Source organism: Lactuca virosa, chromosome 9 (genome assembly GCF_052849685.1).
Source record: "Lactuca virosa cultivar CGN04683 chromosome 9, Lactuca_virosa_CGN04683_v6, whole genome shotgun sequence".
NCBI classification, from domain to species: Eukaryota; Viridiplantae; Streptophyta; class Magnoliopsida; order Asterales; family Asteraceae; genus Lactuca; species Lactuca virosa.
Genome location: NC_136434.1, coordinates 216,294,452 through 216,311,024, shown reverse-complemented (window position 1 = coordinate 216,311,024; position 16,573 = coordinate 216,294,452).

The window sequence follows — 16,573 nt, the reverse complement described above, 5'->3', positions numbered from 1 at the left end:
TAAGTCTTGTTTCTTAGCAGGGACAACAACATGTATCAAAGTGTCATCAAGTGCACCAACCACCCCTTTGAAAACCCGTCGTAGCCTCCTATTATGTCCTGGAATGTTTGGATTCGGATTAAAAGAAGTTGGTATTATAACATCTTGTGCGAAAAGCATCATTTTTCCAACACTTCATAAAAAAATTTATAAATTGTTTGCTTCGAGTGTTGAAATCTCCACTTGATAATCACGTAACGTTGATTATGGCTGATCATCATCAAAAACATAGCCATCTTTTCCTCTACCGATACATGTTTGCTGTCCTTTAATGAGTAATTTGCTCTAAAATGAGCACATGGTCGTACAAAAGAGTCACATGACATGCATAGTACTTCAACACATTGTAAACGATTACGATGTAATAACTCCAATGTGTATTCATGTCCAGTCATTTCCGAATCATTATCCCACAATCGTTTCACACCCCTCTTCCAAAAATAACGGATGTACAGGTACATAAGAATTACGAGAAGTAACTTTTGATCGTGATCCATTATGAACCTAAAATCAACAAAGTAGAACTTTAAAAAACATTACATTAATCATATATCAAGTAGCAAATAAACATTGCATAAATCATATTTCAAGTAGCAAATAAACATTACATAAACCATATTTCAAGTAGCAAATAAACATTACTTAAACCATATTTCAAGTAGCAAAAAAACATTAGATAAACCATATTCCAAGTAGCAAAATAACAAAAAATAGTTCCAACAAAGGCAAAAAGACCTAACAAAATAGTTCCAACAAAGGCAAAAAGACCTAACAAATAGTTTCAACAAAAGAAAAATCATCTGACCAAAGGCAAAAAGACTTAACATCATTATGTCATATTTCCAAAACCAAATAACAATTTTCTACACATTCTAACGACAATTTCAGCCAAAAAAAAGAGTATTTTCAGCAAACAGTCAACAACAAATTAACATCATTATATGTCATATTTCCATAACCAAATAACAATTTTCAGCATATTCTAACGACAATTTCAGCAAAAAAAAGAGTATTTTCAGCAAACAATCAACAACAAATAAGCATCATTATGTCATATAACCAAAACCAAATAACAATTTTCAACACTTTCTAACAACTATTTCAGCAAAAAAAAAAAGAGTATGTTCAGCACATTCTAACAACAATTTCAAGCAATAAAGAGTATTTTGAGTAAGAATCACCACATTCTAATCATTATTTCATATTTCAACACATACTTTTATATTGTAATCAAGAAAAAAACTTGATTTCACCAATGTTATAGTTTTTCAGCAACAATCAACAAGAAATTTAAGCAAGAAAGGTAATTTTCAACATTATTTTCGGATTTGTAACATCTAACACCAAATTTAAGCAAGAACAAACTTTTTCAGCAAAATCAAACAACATATTTAACTTGATTAGAGACTTTTCCAGCAAAAGTAATCACTAATTTCATGTTTGAAGTGAAAAAAAAAACCTGACCAGCGAAGTGAACGAGACAGGAAGCGAAGAAGAAAGTCCAACTCCGGTAGGCGTCGTTGAGGCCGAAGACTCCGACAGATGGCGGTGGCGGCGACTGATCGGAGAGGAGTATAGCAGGTCGGTGTTGGAGTGAGGCAGGGAGTCGAAGGAGAAGTGTTGGAGGCGCGATGGAGAATACGTCTGAAGAAGAGAACGAGCCTTTTTTTAGGTCAAAAGTCTGCAGACTTGAGAAGTGGGTAGTCCATGTCTGCGTGGTGAAGACCTCGTGCAGATGTTTTTATATCTGAACACTTCGAAAAAACAAACGCTCTGCGGGGATATAAGTCTGCGCGTTGTCTGCGGGGCGCAGACAAAAGTGGTGCTGCAGAGCTTTTTAAAAAAAACAAACGACCCCTTAGTTTATTAGCTTAAAAACTTAAGAATTTATAAACTTATAAGATAAAAAAATGTTTGAATTGGTTTATACTTATTAGTTAATGAGTTTTTTTTTAAACAGTGTTTGGATTAGCTTATTTTTCTAAAATGACCAAAAAGGAGAATAATAAAGTGTTGGGAAAAGAAAATTTATTTAGGGCTGAAGGTAAATAGGTAAATATAGATAAATAAGTTAATTATTTGAAAAGAAAAAATATTTTTACTTCGTTTATGAAAATTGACTTATTTTTAGATAAAAATAAGTTCATAAGCTTAAGATAATAAGCTAACCTAAACATTAATTTTTTATAAGCCCAAAAAATAAGCTAAAAAACAAAAAAACAAAAATAAAAAACTTGAAAAATAAAAAACAAACACCCCTTGATGTTCAAAGTTAAAATTGATCAATCAATCATTGTGTTCAAGGTGGATAATGTGTCTTTGGTAGTAGCGAATAGGATAGCTTTGGAGGCCATTGCCATGACTCAGGGTGCTGTGGACGTGTCAAAATGCGGTGGTCTTTACTATGCACAAATTCTTGAAAAACTACCATCTTCAGAAGAATTATGCTTCACCCGTTTGATTGATTTAAGAATAGGAACATGAAAAGTAATGTAGTTTGGACTTTATGGTTGCAAAACTCCCAACATGAATCTCTTTGTAATTTGTTTCTTTTTGCTAGTTATTTTCTAGCTCTCTATATAATAATATGATGTTGTTCTTAAAAGAACTTGTAATGTAAAATGGGTTGTCATCTTATGACGTTTGTTTTAATATCAGGCGAACTTGAAACATTTATCAATCATTTTCATATTATTTCAATATAGGTTTCTCGATATAAAACTTGAATACAATTATCGGAATAAGTTGACCAACATGTTGTATGGGTATGGACATAATCTTATATCTATTTGAATCGGGACCAATCATATCTTTTTTGTTAGAAGGGCTCAATTTTATTAACCAAAACACACTAGCAAGAAACTAGCAAAGCAAACAAAACATTAAGCAGAAATAGCAAGTTGGGGGTTGTACGCGTCAGGACCCCAAGTGGGGGAGAGCTGGTGATTCAGGGCGAGAGGCCACAGTGTGGACCGGCCTTATGCTCAGCAGCGAGGGCTAGGCGCTACCTTCAGCAGGGTTGCGTCGGATATGTCGCCTACGTCATGGATACCCGGGAGGAGGGTAATGAGACTGTGAGTGATGTGCCGGTGGTGCGAGAGTATCCGGATGTGTTTCCAGAGGAGTTGCCTGGGTACCTCCGGAGAGACAGGTGGAGTTTAGGATCGACTTGGTTCCTGGTGCGGCCCCGATAGCCAAGGCACCGTATCGGTTGGCTCCTCCCGAGATGCAGGAGTTGTCTACATAGCTGCAGGAGCTGTTAGACAAGGGATTCATCAGACCGAGCAGTTCACCCTGGGGAGCCCCGATTCTGTTCGTGAAGAAGAAGGACGGTTCGCATCGGATGTGTATAGATTATCGGGAGCTGAACAAGGTAACGGTGAAGAACCGTTACCCACTCCCGAGGATTTATGATCTCTTTGACCAGCTACAGGGGGCATCTTGGTTTTCCAAGATTGATTTATGCTCAGGCTACCATCAGATGAGGGTCAGAGATAAGGATGTACAGAAGACTGCATTCCGGACTCGCTATGGCCACTATGAGTTCGTGGTAATGCCCTTCGGGCTCACCAATGCTCCTGCCGCGTTCATGGACCTCATGAACCGCGTATGCAAACCGATGCTAGATCGGTCTGTGATAGTTTTCATCGATGACATCTTGGTTTACTCCAAGACACAGGAGCAGCACGAGGAACACTTGCGAGAGGTGATGGATACCTTGAGGAGGGAGAGCTGAAGTTCTCCAAGTGTGAATTCTGGTTGCGCGAGGTGCAGTTTCTTGGGCACCTTGTCAACCAGAACAGTATTTTGGTTGACCCGGCCAAAGTGGAGGCTGTGATGAGATGGGAGGTTTCAAAGTCTCCATCAGAGATTCGGAGTTTCCTGGGATTGGCGGGCTATTACCGGATATTCATTCAGGATTTCTCCAAGATAGTTGTACCCCTGACCCGGCTGACGAAGAAAGCCGTTGTCTTTCGCTGGGGGCCTGAGCAGTAGGCAGCATTTGAGACATTGAGACAGAGAATATACGAGGCGCCGATCCTCGCCCTGCCAGAGGGCGTGGAGGATTTTGTAGTGTACTACGATGCGTCCATTTCGGGTTTGGGCGCAGTATGGATGCAGAGAGGGCATGTCATCTCCTACGCCTCGAGGCACCTGAAGCCTCACGAGGCGAACTACCCGACGTATGATTTGGAGTTGGGGGCGGTCGTCTTCGCCCTCAGGATTTTCGACATTACCTCTATGGGGTCCGTTGTACCATTTACACGGATCACAAGAGTCTGAGGTACCTCATGGATCAGCCGAATCTGAACATGAGGCAGCATCGGTGGCTAGATGTGGTGAAGGATTACGATTGTGAGATCCTCTACCACCCGGGAAATTCCAATGTTGTGGCCGATGCTCTTAGCCACAAGTCAGCCCCGATCAGAGACGTTTTTTTGCGGATGACAGTGGTGACTCTGCTTCTGGAGCAGATCCGAGAGGCCCAGTAGGAGGCTATGAAGGAGGAACATCGGAAGAGCGAGTGTATTGTAGGACAGGTTTCCTCCTTCGACTATGATAGCCGTGGGTTGTTGACACTACATCGTAGGGCGTGGGTTCCATATCATGGAGGGGTGCGCAAGGTTTTGATGGAGGAGGCGCATAAATCCTGATTCTCGATTCATCCCGGGGCGACGAAGATGTACAGAGATCTTCGTCATGATTACTGGTGGCCCTGCATGAAGCGAGATATAGCCTGGTACGTCGAGAGGTTCCTGACCTGCAGGAAGGTGAAGGCCGAGCACCAGAGGCCTCATGGCAAGACGCAGCCGTTGGACATCCCCATGTGGAAATGGGAAGATATTACCATGGATTTCATCACCAAACTTCCCAGGACTGCGCGAAGAGTGGATTCGATTTGGGTCATCGTGGATCGGTTGACCAAGAGTGCTCATTTCATACCGATCCAGGAGAACATCTCGGCTGAGAAGCTGGCCGATATCTACATCCGAGAGGTTATAGCTCGACACCGAGTGTCAGTCTCCGTGATTTCTGACAGAGATGTGTGGTTCACTTCCAAATTCTGGAAGAAATTCCACGACGAGTTGGGTACTCGTCTGCACTTTAGCACCGCCTTTCACCCGCATACGGATGGTCAGAGCGAGCGGACCATCCAGACTCTGGAGGCCATGCTGCAGGCATGCGTTTTAGATTCGGTGGTAGCTGGGATACCTATCTTCCATTATCTGAGTTCTCCTACAACAACAGATACCACGCGAGTATCGATCGTCCTCCCTTCGAGATGTTATACGGGAGGAAGTGTAGGACCCCGATTTGCTGGGGTGAGGTTGGGCAGAGAGTCATGGGGACTACCGAAGTGGTACTCAAGACTATGGAGAGGGTCCAGCAGGTCAAGAGCAGGCTTCAAGTTGCTCAGAGTCGGCAGAAAAGTTATGCCGACAAGCGTCGTTCGGACCTGGAATTCCAGGTCGGGGATATGGTCCTCCTGAAGGTGTCACCTTGGAAAGGTGTCATCCGGTTCAGGAAGCGGGGCAAGTTGGGCCCCAGGTACATCGGTCCTTTCAGGGTTGCAGCCCGGGTGGGCAAGGTGACGTATAGGCTGGATCGGCCAGCCGAGCTTAGCCATATTCATAGTACCTTTCACGTCTCCCAGCTGCGGAAGTGTCTGTTAGACGACTCTGCAGTGGTACCTTTGGAGGATATTCAAGTGGATGACAGCCTGAACTATATTGAGCGACCAGTAGCTATCCTCGACAGGAAGTCGAAGGATCTGAGGAACAAGAGGGTCGAGCTGGTGAAGGTGCAATGACAGCACCGTAAGGGCTCAGAATGGACGTGGGAGCCGGAGGACGAGATGCGGGAGCACTACCCCGAGCTTTTTCCAGATACAGTAGCAGAATTCGAGGACGAAGTCTAAAATAAGTGGGGGAGATTTGTAACGCCGGGTTCCTGGTACGTATTAAATTTGATTAATTGTATGTTTTTACACTGGGACTCGGCGAGTTGGAGGCCCAACTTGTCGAGTAGAAAAGACTTTGGACGCGGGTTTTAAGTAACCTACTCGACGAGTCGGGAGCCCGACTCGGCAAGTAGGACTGTCTGGATGAAACCCTAATATTTAGGGTTTGCACCCTATTTAAACACCTTAACTTGTCCCAACCCAACCTCTATCGTCCCTCCCAGTCTAGAAAATCCCTAACTCGAAACCCTAATCAATTATTGAGTGTTCTTGAGCTTCTTGGTGCCTTTTGTGTGTATTTGAAGTTAGAGAAGAAGAAGGAAGCTTGAGAGATCAAGAGGAGGCAAGAAGATCCAGAGGTTTTGGCACATTTCCAACTCACTTGAGGTATAAAGCTGAAATCTTGACCATCTATCTCTTAGATCTCTAGTTAGGGTTCATTTCTACCTTTTCTAAGCCTTAGAAGTGCCATTCTCGGGATTTTTTGGTTATAGAGGGGTATTACTTCAGATCTAGAACCATTGGGGGTTCCCATGGCATAAAGGTGCCAACTTTATGGCCATGGGAGTCCCATGCATCATATAAACCCCATTTTAGAGCGTTTTGAGCCAAAAACCCCATGCATGAACGTCAAGTTTGTAACTTTACGTGTATTATGGACCCTAGGTGGCTAGATTTATGTTTTTGATGTTTTAAACCCGACTGAAATCAACTGTATGGACATGCACCTTGGGGGACTCGGCGAGTCATTCATTGGACTCGACGAGTCGGGGTATGGTTCCCCAACCTTTTCTGCTTGGATCGAACTGGTTGAGTCTAGAAGAGGACTCAACAAAACAAATGTGAAATTGGACCTGGAAATCATGGGACTCGATGAGTTCAAGAACAGAACTCGGCGAGTTCAAGGCAAGACCCAACTATATGAAGGCGTAATCGATGAGTTCATAAGGAACTTGGCGAATCCAGGGCTAAATGTGTCTCCTTGCATGAAGAAGGACTCGCCGAGTTCAAGGATGAACTCGACGAGCCAGATGAAGAAGGTCCCGAATTTGTATGATGGAGAACTCAGTGAGTGTGTGCAATACTCGACGAGTAAGATCGAGGTCTTAGTGTTTTGAGGATTTGGGGACTCAGCGAGTTGTGGGGTCAACTCGGCGAGTAGAGTCAACCGGACGTTGACTTTGACCCAGAGTTGACTTTGACCAAGGTGTTGACCTTGACTTTGGTTTTGACTTGAGTAACCCTTGTAAGGGTTAAGATTATGTAATGGTAAATTAAGGAGGGTGGTTACATGTAGGAATTGAGAGGAGTTGATCCCGGCAGCGTGGAGAGTTCAGACACTTCACGACATTGAGGTGAGTTACCTTCCAGTAGAAGTGGGTCTACGGCCATAATGTCTCCCCACTAGTAGGAGTTGGTTGATAGATGATTGTCTTTGTGATAGTTATCTAGGTTTTCTACTACCGATATGTTTTATGTGTTAGCATGATGTGATGTTATGTGATAGTGGTAGTAAGGGGGAATAGTCCCCGGTTACCGGTTGGAAGATACCGAAGGGGTCGGTAGAACCCATGCATGCCCAGCAGTATGTTATGTTATGTTATTATGTGATAGTGGTAGGGGCGAAATAGTCCACAGGTTACCGGTTGAAAGATATCGAATGGGAGGTTAGCTCCCGGTTACCAGTTGAAAGATACCGAAGGGGAGGTTAGTTCCCGCTTACCGGTTGAAAGATACCGAAGGGGAGGTTAGTTCCTGGTTAACGGTTGAAAGATACCGAAGGGGAGGTTAGTTCCTGGTTACCGGTTGAAAGATACCGAAGGGGAGCCCAGCTCCCAGTTATGCTAGGCAGATACCGATTGAAAGATACCGAGGAACAGGCATTAGGTGGTATGTGGTGTGATGGGGGAACTCACTAAGCTTTGTGCTTACGGTTTTCAGTTTTGGTTTCAGGTACCTCTTCGTCGAAGGGGAAGGAGCTAGCACGGTATCAGCGCATCGCACACACATGATTTTCGCACTTTGAGATCCATGGGATTTGTACTCTGACATTATTACTACTTTCTGTTATGGTTTTTGAGACATGTGATTATGGTTTGATGACTTGAAATGATGATGATGTTGTTGTTTAGTAAATGGTTTTGTAAGTATTATATTTAAAAATGAAAATTTTTGGTCTTGAAAATCGGGATGTTACAATCCCGCTTCATGCAGGGCCACCAATAATCAGGGAGAAGATCCCGATACATCTTCGTCACCCCGGGAGGAATGGAGAATCTCAACTTGTGAGCCTCTTCCATCAGAACCTAGCGTACATCGCCCCAGTACGGATCATGTCGGCGCCTTCCCGCGATCCTCGCTAGTACCTGAAACACATAACACAACAACTGTAAGCATAAATGCTTAGTGAGTTCCCCAAATACCACATACCATACATACGCCTTTCCAGGCCATAACCCTGTAGGATCTTCCGATCCATGTGTCTCAGGGGACTTCCGTCCCGAATCCCGGTAGACCTTCCGGTCCTACCCGTATCGACCTTCCGGTCCGTAACCTCCTGACCTTCCGGTCTATATCATCTTGACCTTCCGGTCCTTATCATCTTGACCTTCCGGTCCTTACCATACATAACATACATAGCACATACATATCACATAACCGCATATAGCACATACATCTCATAGCATACAAGACCTTCCGGTCACACATAAGTACCCTTCCAGGTACAGTATAGTGAGAAGACTCACCTCAATGAAGTCGAATAAACTCTCGTGCTCAACGTCCCGACCTAGCCTCCTCCTATTATTCAAATAACATTCCCGGTCAATATTCTCTCATAGCCTCAACTCTATAGATTGGGTAGAAGGCCTTTCTACCCTTCCCTGAACTCTCCTGAGTCAGTCCTGACCAGAACCCTAAAGTCAACGAAAGTCAACGGTCAACTTTGACCCGACTCGTCGAGTGCACAAGGGCGACTCGGCGAGTCCATGCGGGTCCTCTGAATCCTTTCAGCCTCTCTTGGCTCGTCGATTCATCCTTCCACTCGACGGGTTACACCTGTCACGAATCGCGGGGCAACCCCGACTCGACTCGTCGAGTCCACTTATGGACTCGGCGAGTTGCTTCCATGTTCTTACTCAAATGGCCTTCTAAGGCCAGATCTGCTTCCCTAACTATCAGATCTACCCTTCAAGTGCTCAAATGTCACGTAAAGGTGCAACCTTTACGTGCATGCAACCCACATCAAGTCATAAATGGAGAAATAACTCTAAAAATGGAAACCTAGTCTCCAATCCTCCATGAACTCACAAAAAGCATAATGGGGAAGGTTCTCTGGACCTCTATGGGTCCAGATCTGAGGTCTAACCCAACAAGGGACCATAAAATCAACTCTTCAAGCCTTCAATGGTTATAGAAAACCCTAAATCATAGATCTTAACCCAAAACAGAAGGGAAGTTCGATTTGATACCTCAATAGTGTAGATCTGAACTTGAAAACCTTGGATCCATAGCTCCCTTGACCTCCTCTTGTTGGAAACCACTTCTCCTTTGCTAAAACACTCAAGAAATGATGAATTAGCCTTCCTCTTGCACTACAAGCTTTCTCTTTGCTCTCTAGGGTTTCTCAGGGGTGCAATGGCCGCAAATGGAGGCTATAAAGGCCTTTAAATAGGGCACATACCCCGAGAATTAGGGTTTCCAATTACAGCGCGGACTCGCCGAGTCCACGTATCGACTCGTCGAGTCCTTCATTAAATCAGACAAGAAATGCGCGATCCTACTCGGCGAGTCTGAGCGCCTACTCGCCGAGTCCCTCCCTAAAACTCAAAAATAAATACTTAAAATAAGATACCTGGGAATCTGGATGCTACATCGATGGTCAGCTGGAAGGCTCGGCTCCTTACCACATGAGCATCTGACTTGCCCTGGCGGCTATCTGTGATACGCACGTCGTTGGAGCTGGAGCCACCACTGGCGCTCCTGATACCATCTCGGGCAGTTGGCCTTTTTATGGCCTCACTGATCGTAGTGAAAACAAAACAGTTCTAATGTCTGATTGGTAGGGTTAGGGGCAGTACAATCCCTACTAAAGTGGCCCACCTTGCCGCACTTATAGCAGCCCGATCCACCTACTCTACAAGCCCCTTCATGCGTCTTGCCGCATTTCCCACAATAGCTTCGGCCCTTCTGGCCCTTCGACCTCGAGTCGAATCCCTTGGGTTTCTTCACTGAAACCCCAGTCATCTGCCCAGTCTCCGCCTTCCTCTTCCTAATGTGCTCTATATCAATCTCCCTCTCTCGTGCCCTGGCTATCATATCATCTAAAGTCGGGCACGCTGAATAGCTGACATATTTCTGAATGTCAGCTCTCAACATATCATGGTACCAGGCTTTCTTCATCTCCTCATCACCCGCGTACTAGGGCACCAACAAGGCCCTCTCCCTGAGCTTGGTAGTAATCTCCACCACCGTCTCAGTAGTCTGTCTCATATCCAAAAACTCCATGGCCAGTTGTTGAACCTCCACAACTAGCGCAAACTCCGCCCGAAACCTGGACACAAAATCCGACTAGGTCATGGCCTCAATGCCTGGGGCTCCCAAAGTATCACCGACTGCCACCCACCAGTCTCTAGCTCGCTCCCTGAAACACCCAGCAGCAAATCTGACCTTCGACCCCTCAGGGCAGAAGCTCGTCACCTGTGCAGACTCAATGTCTGCGGTCCATCGCCTAGCCATAATGGGGTCTTTAACCCCACAAAAATCTGATGCTCCACATCCCCTGAAATCCATAAAGAAGAGCGTACGAGTCCCTGACTGGCCAAGTACCATGTCACTCCTGAATGCCCTAAGGCGATCTGTGACATCCCCAAATTTCTCGGCCAGAAAAGACCGATTTAGTTTATGCTTTTAAAATAAAATCAGAGTAATCTTCCAAAAGATGTTGCAGAATTTGTCCCCAAAACAAAATATGATAAAAAAATTTATCAAAGCATTTCTTAAAGAATTGTATTTTCATTATATATCAAAACATCGGGATGTCATGTTCCGATACAGACCAAAAGCATAAACAGTACATTATAAGCCTTACAACAGTTATTTACATCTACTGGCCTATAATCCAAAATCCCTCGTCATCTTTCAAATTATGCTCTGGGTCCACTACCTATAATACAGAAAGCTGAGTGGGTCAGGCTTGGGAGCCTGGTGAGCATATAGGGTTTTCAACCCACAAATAATAATAAATTTATTAATTTCATCAACCAATAATAAATTTATTAATTTCATCAACCAACAATAACCCTGAATACCCGTTCCCGTTATCCTCACTTTACGTCCCTAAACACCTATCATAAGGGACCTAGCCTAAGGATATTCATCGGGGTGACAACACTGCTTTAGGGATTCCTCAGCAATTTATGTCAAATAAGGCAACCATGAGGGGGATGGAGTACACCAGCGAACATATAGTTCACCAACACCTACAGGTTGCGAGCCTGCTAGCGTTCCACTAGACTGTCTAGAAAGGTCTGTGGTCGTCATCTATACTCCGCTAGATGACTACAACAACAACAACAACAACAACAACAACAACAACAACAACATCGATGCCTCTCATCATTTTAACACACATCAACTATTTCATCTACCCATGTTTTACCCAACATATTTGCAGATAAAAATACATATACAGTTTAAAACTTGTATAAAACATCTATTCAACACCCATATCAAATAAACAAACAATATAATTACAAATAGCACGTATTTTATAGAAAATACTTCATATATATGTGTAAGATGAAAGTGACTACACATTCACCTGATAAGACGGTGATTGGACAACACTTCGTCCCTTTAAACAATCTTTTTCGATGAAACTGGGATGTTTTCTCAAAAACCAGGCTTCACGCGGGCAGAGTTTCATCTCGAAAAACTCTTTTCTCGGGATCTTCAGGCTCTCCGGGGATTGCTTACGATGCTAGGATGATATTATAGGCTTGGGGGGTTTTAATGTAACTTGGAAGAGAGTAGAAGGGTGAAAGAAGTAAATTTTGTAAAAAAAAATCGGCTGGCTTCGGATCCTATTTATAGGAGGCTGAAGCTCCTTATTAGGATGGGCGTAATCTTTCGGTATGCTGCGTACTCCCTCGCAAATCTCTTCGCTGGGCGTAACTTCGTACATTGGGCGTACGAAGTGGATCAGATCGGACACATCAAGGCTACGACACGTGTCTCTCATGCGAATGAGTAGGGGGTGACGGACTCCGGATCACTTACACGAGTACGTTGGGCGTACTTCGGTACGCTGGGCATACTCCTTCGGACCAGCCTCGAAGTTTGTGCCCAAACTTTAAAAATTCGTAACTTTCGCATACGAACTCTGTTTTTGACGTTCTTTATATCCACGCGTAGGTGAAATTATGATCTACAGCTTTCGTTTAGACTATGTCGGCTAATTTTGACTTTATTTTTAAAGTTATATTTTTAACAGGCCGGGACAGGAAAAGTCCGTTAAAAATTCATAACTTCTTCATCCGACGTTCGTTTTCGTCTGTCTTTTTACCGTTGAACTAATATCAACAAGATCTTCGATTATTGTTTAGGTTGTTTCGGCTAAAAATCACTCGATGTAAAATTCGAGTTTCGGGCTGCACACTGCTAAGCCGAAACTTAGAAAAATCATAACTTCCTCATACGAAGTCAAATTTGGGCGTTCTTTTTATGCACGCTCTCGGTTTAACGAACACTATGACTTTCGTTTAGATCTCTAAGGCTAAAAAACACTTTATCATAAATTCATTTTTTACGTCACACAGCGTCATGTCGGTTCTGTCGCGAAATTCGACAGATCATAACTTCTTCGTTACAACTCGGATTTCGGTATTCTTTATATCTCCGGAATCCTTGTTTCAACCACCACAACTTTCTTCATAGATATCGGGTTTATCTAATATTTATTTTCGACGCTTATTTTTATCCTTAACTTATTAAATCATAATAATTGAGTATAAAACACATAATACTAAAATAATACATCTTATTATTTCAAAACAAATTACAATGGTTGGCCTAGACTATTACATCATCTTTAATGCCTAGCCTAGAAACACAGGCGTTACAATTCTCTCCCCCTTAGGATGATTCCGTCCCCGGAATCATACATCAGCAAACAAATGCGGATAGCGACTCATCATGTCACTCTCCGTTTCCCATGTGAGATTTGGCCCATTTGTATGTTTCCATCGCACAAGCACTAAATCAACCATCTTGCGTCGCAAATTCTTAGTCTTACGGTCAACGATTGCCTCCGGTTCTTCAATGAACCTCTTGCTTTCATCCAACTTTAATTCAGAAATTGGAATTATGTCGGGAACTTCTCCCGTGAACTTCCTCAAATAACACACGTGGAAAGTGTTATGAATTCCATCTAGTTCTTCTGGAAACTCCAACTTGTAAGCTTGGTTCCCAATCCTCCGAAGAACTTTAAACGGTCCAATAAACCTTGGACTCAACTTTCCCCTTTTACCAAATCTTATAAGTCCCTTCCACGGCGAGACTTTAAGTAAAACCGAATCTCCAACTTTGAATGTTATCGGCTGTCTTTTCTTGTCAGCATAGCTCTTTTGACGATCATGACCTGCTAACATCCTTTCCCTAATCACTTTCAGCTTTTCAGTAGTTTGATGAATTATCTCGGGTCCCATAAACTGCTTTTCTCCAGATTCAAGCCAACATGACGGCGTTCGACACTTTTGTCCACACAAAGTGTGATAAGGTGCCATATTGATGCTCGAGTGGAAACTGTTATTGTAGGAAAGTTCTACCAGAGGTAAATTTTCATCCCAGTTACCTTGAAATTCCAGGGTACATGCTCTTAGCATATCCTCCAATGTTTGAATCATTCGTTCGCTCTGACAATCGGTTTGCGGATGGTAGGCTGTACTTAGAAACAACTTCGTACCCAATTCCTATTGTATACTTCTCCAAAACCTCGACGTGAAACGACTATCACGATCTGATACAATCGTTAAAGGAACACCCTGAAGTCTCACTATCTCCTTCACGTAAGCATTTACAAGTTTATTCATAGACCATTTTCATTGGCTTCTATGAAGTGTGCACTTTTAGTAAATCGATCAACGACCACCCAAATAATGTCGTGACCGCTCTTCGTTCTGGGCAGTTTTGTCACAAAATCCATGGTTATGTCTTCCCATTTACCCATGGGTACAGGTAAAGGTTCTAAACACCCATGCGGTTTCTGATGTTGTGCCTTAACCCTCGCACATGTCACACACTCGACCACATACTTTGCAACATCGAGCTTCATCGTCGGCCACCAGTAGTAGGGTTTCAGATCCCTGTACATTTTCGTGCTGCCGAGATGAATCGAGTACATGATCTTGTGAGCTTATTCCATCAGTAGATCTCTTATTCCTCCCGTATTAGGTACCCAAATCCTATCTTGGAATACCTTCAGTCCTTGACCGTTTATATCGAACACTAACGTTTTTCCCAAACGTTCTTCCTTTCGGTCATTTTTATTTAAAGCTTCTTCTTTAGATTTCTTGATGCTTTCTACAATCGTTGAGACAACTTCGATTCTTAATGCCCCCAGCCTTTTCTTTTCAAGGCTTACCTTTCTGCTTAAAGAATCAGCTACAACATTTGCTTTACCAGGGTGGTAAAGGATTTCACAATCGAAATCCTTAAGCAACTCTAGCCAGCGTCGTTGTCTCATATTCTATTCCTTCTGATTAAAGAGATACTGAAGACTCTTATGATCAGTGAAAAGTTTGCATTTTGTGCCATAAAGATAATGCCTCCATATCTTTAGGGCGAATACTACCGCTGCCAACTCTAAATCATGAGTGGGGTAGTTCTTTTCATGTTCTTTCAATTGTCTCGATGCATATGCTATCACTTTATCCCTTTGGGTCAGAACACAACCTAACCCAACTCCAGATGCATCACTATAAACTGCGAAGTCTTCAACTCCTTCAGGTAAAGAAAGAATCGGTGCTTCACACAATTTCTTCTTTAACTTCTCAAAAGCTTCCTTATGCTTCTCACTCCAAGTATAAGTAGCTCCTTTGTGGGTCAAAGTTGTCAATGGAGCAGCTATCGAAGAAAAGCCTTGGATAAATCTTCGGTAATATCCATCTAATCCCAGAAAGCTTTGGATCTCCGTGGGACTTTTCGGTTGTTCCCACTTCATCACAGCTTCAATCTTCGCTGGGTCAACCATTATTCCTTCTTGGTTAACCACATGACCCAAAAATTGGACTTCTTGAATCCAAAAATCACATTTAGAGAACTTTGCATACAACTTTTCATTTTTCAGAACTTCTAACACTTCTCGCAGATGCTTGTCATGTTCATGCTTGCTTTTTGAATAAATCAAAATATCATCTATGAACACTATCAAGAATTTATCAAGGAATGGTTTACAAACCATGTTCATCAAATCCATGAATGCTGCTGGAGCATTGGTTAGTCCAAACGACATAACCAAGAACTCATAGTGTCCATATCTTGTTCTGAATGTCGTTTTCTCAATATCCTACTCTCTCACCTTTAGCTGATGATATCCTGACCTAAGATCGATCTTCGAGAAATAGCTCGAACCTTGCAACTGATCGAACAGGTCATCAATCCTTGGCAACGGGTACTTGTTCTTTATTGTTGCCTTGTTCAGCTCTCTGTAATATATGCACATTCTCATGCTCCCATCTTTCTTCTTTACGAATAACACCGGAGCTCCCCAGGGTGATGAACTAGGTCTAATGAAACCGTTGTCCAATAACTCCTGAAGTTGCGTCATAAGCTCCTTCATCTCCGTCGGTGCTAATCGATATGGTGCTTTTGCTATCGGTGTTGTTCTTGATAACAAGTCTATTCTAAACTCCACTTATCTATCAGGGGGCAATCCAGGAAGATTTTCGGGAAAAACTTCCGGATAGTCACATACCACTGGTATACTTTACATATCCTTTTTCTCCTTCTTAGCATCGATTACGAATGCCAAGTATGAGGTGCATCCTTTAGACAAACATTTTCTGGCTTTCATTAGGGAAATGATTGCAGAATTCACTCTGCGCTTATCTCCGTATACCATAAATGACTCTTTTCCAGGCGGGTTTACCCTCACTATCTTATTCTTGCACAGTATCTCGGCATCATTGGCGCTATGCCAATCCATCCCTAGAACGATGTCGAAACCATTCAACTCAATGGGTAACAGCTTCTCGTAGAATTCGTTTCCGTTTAAGTCGATGACAATATTCCTAATACAATCGCTAACAGGGATGAATTTGCCACTAGCAACTTCTACAATTAGGGCATCATCAAGTTTTTCTATAGGCAATGCTAGTCTTTCACCAAATATATGTGATATAAAGGAGTAATTCGCTCCGGAATCAAACAATAAATTGGCAGGAAATCCATTTACAAGAAGGGTACCAAAAGCGACATCCGCTGCATCCTTTGCGGCTTCCAATATCATCTGGAAAGCTCTGGCTTTTGGCCTTGGTGGGAGATTAGGCCTTGTTGCATCCTTCTTCTTCGGGC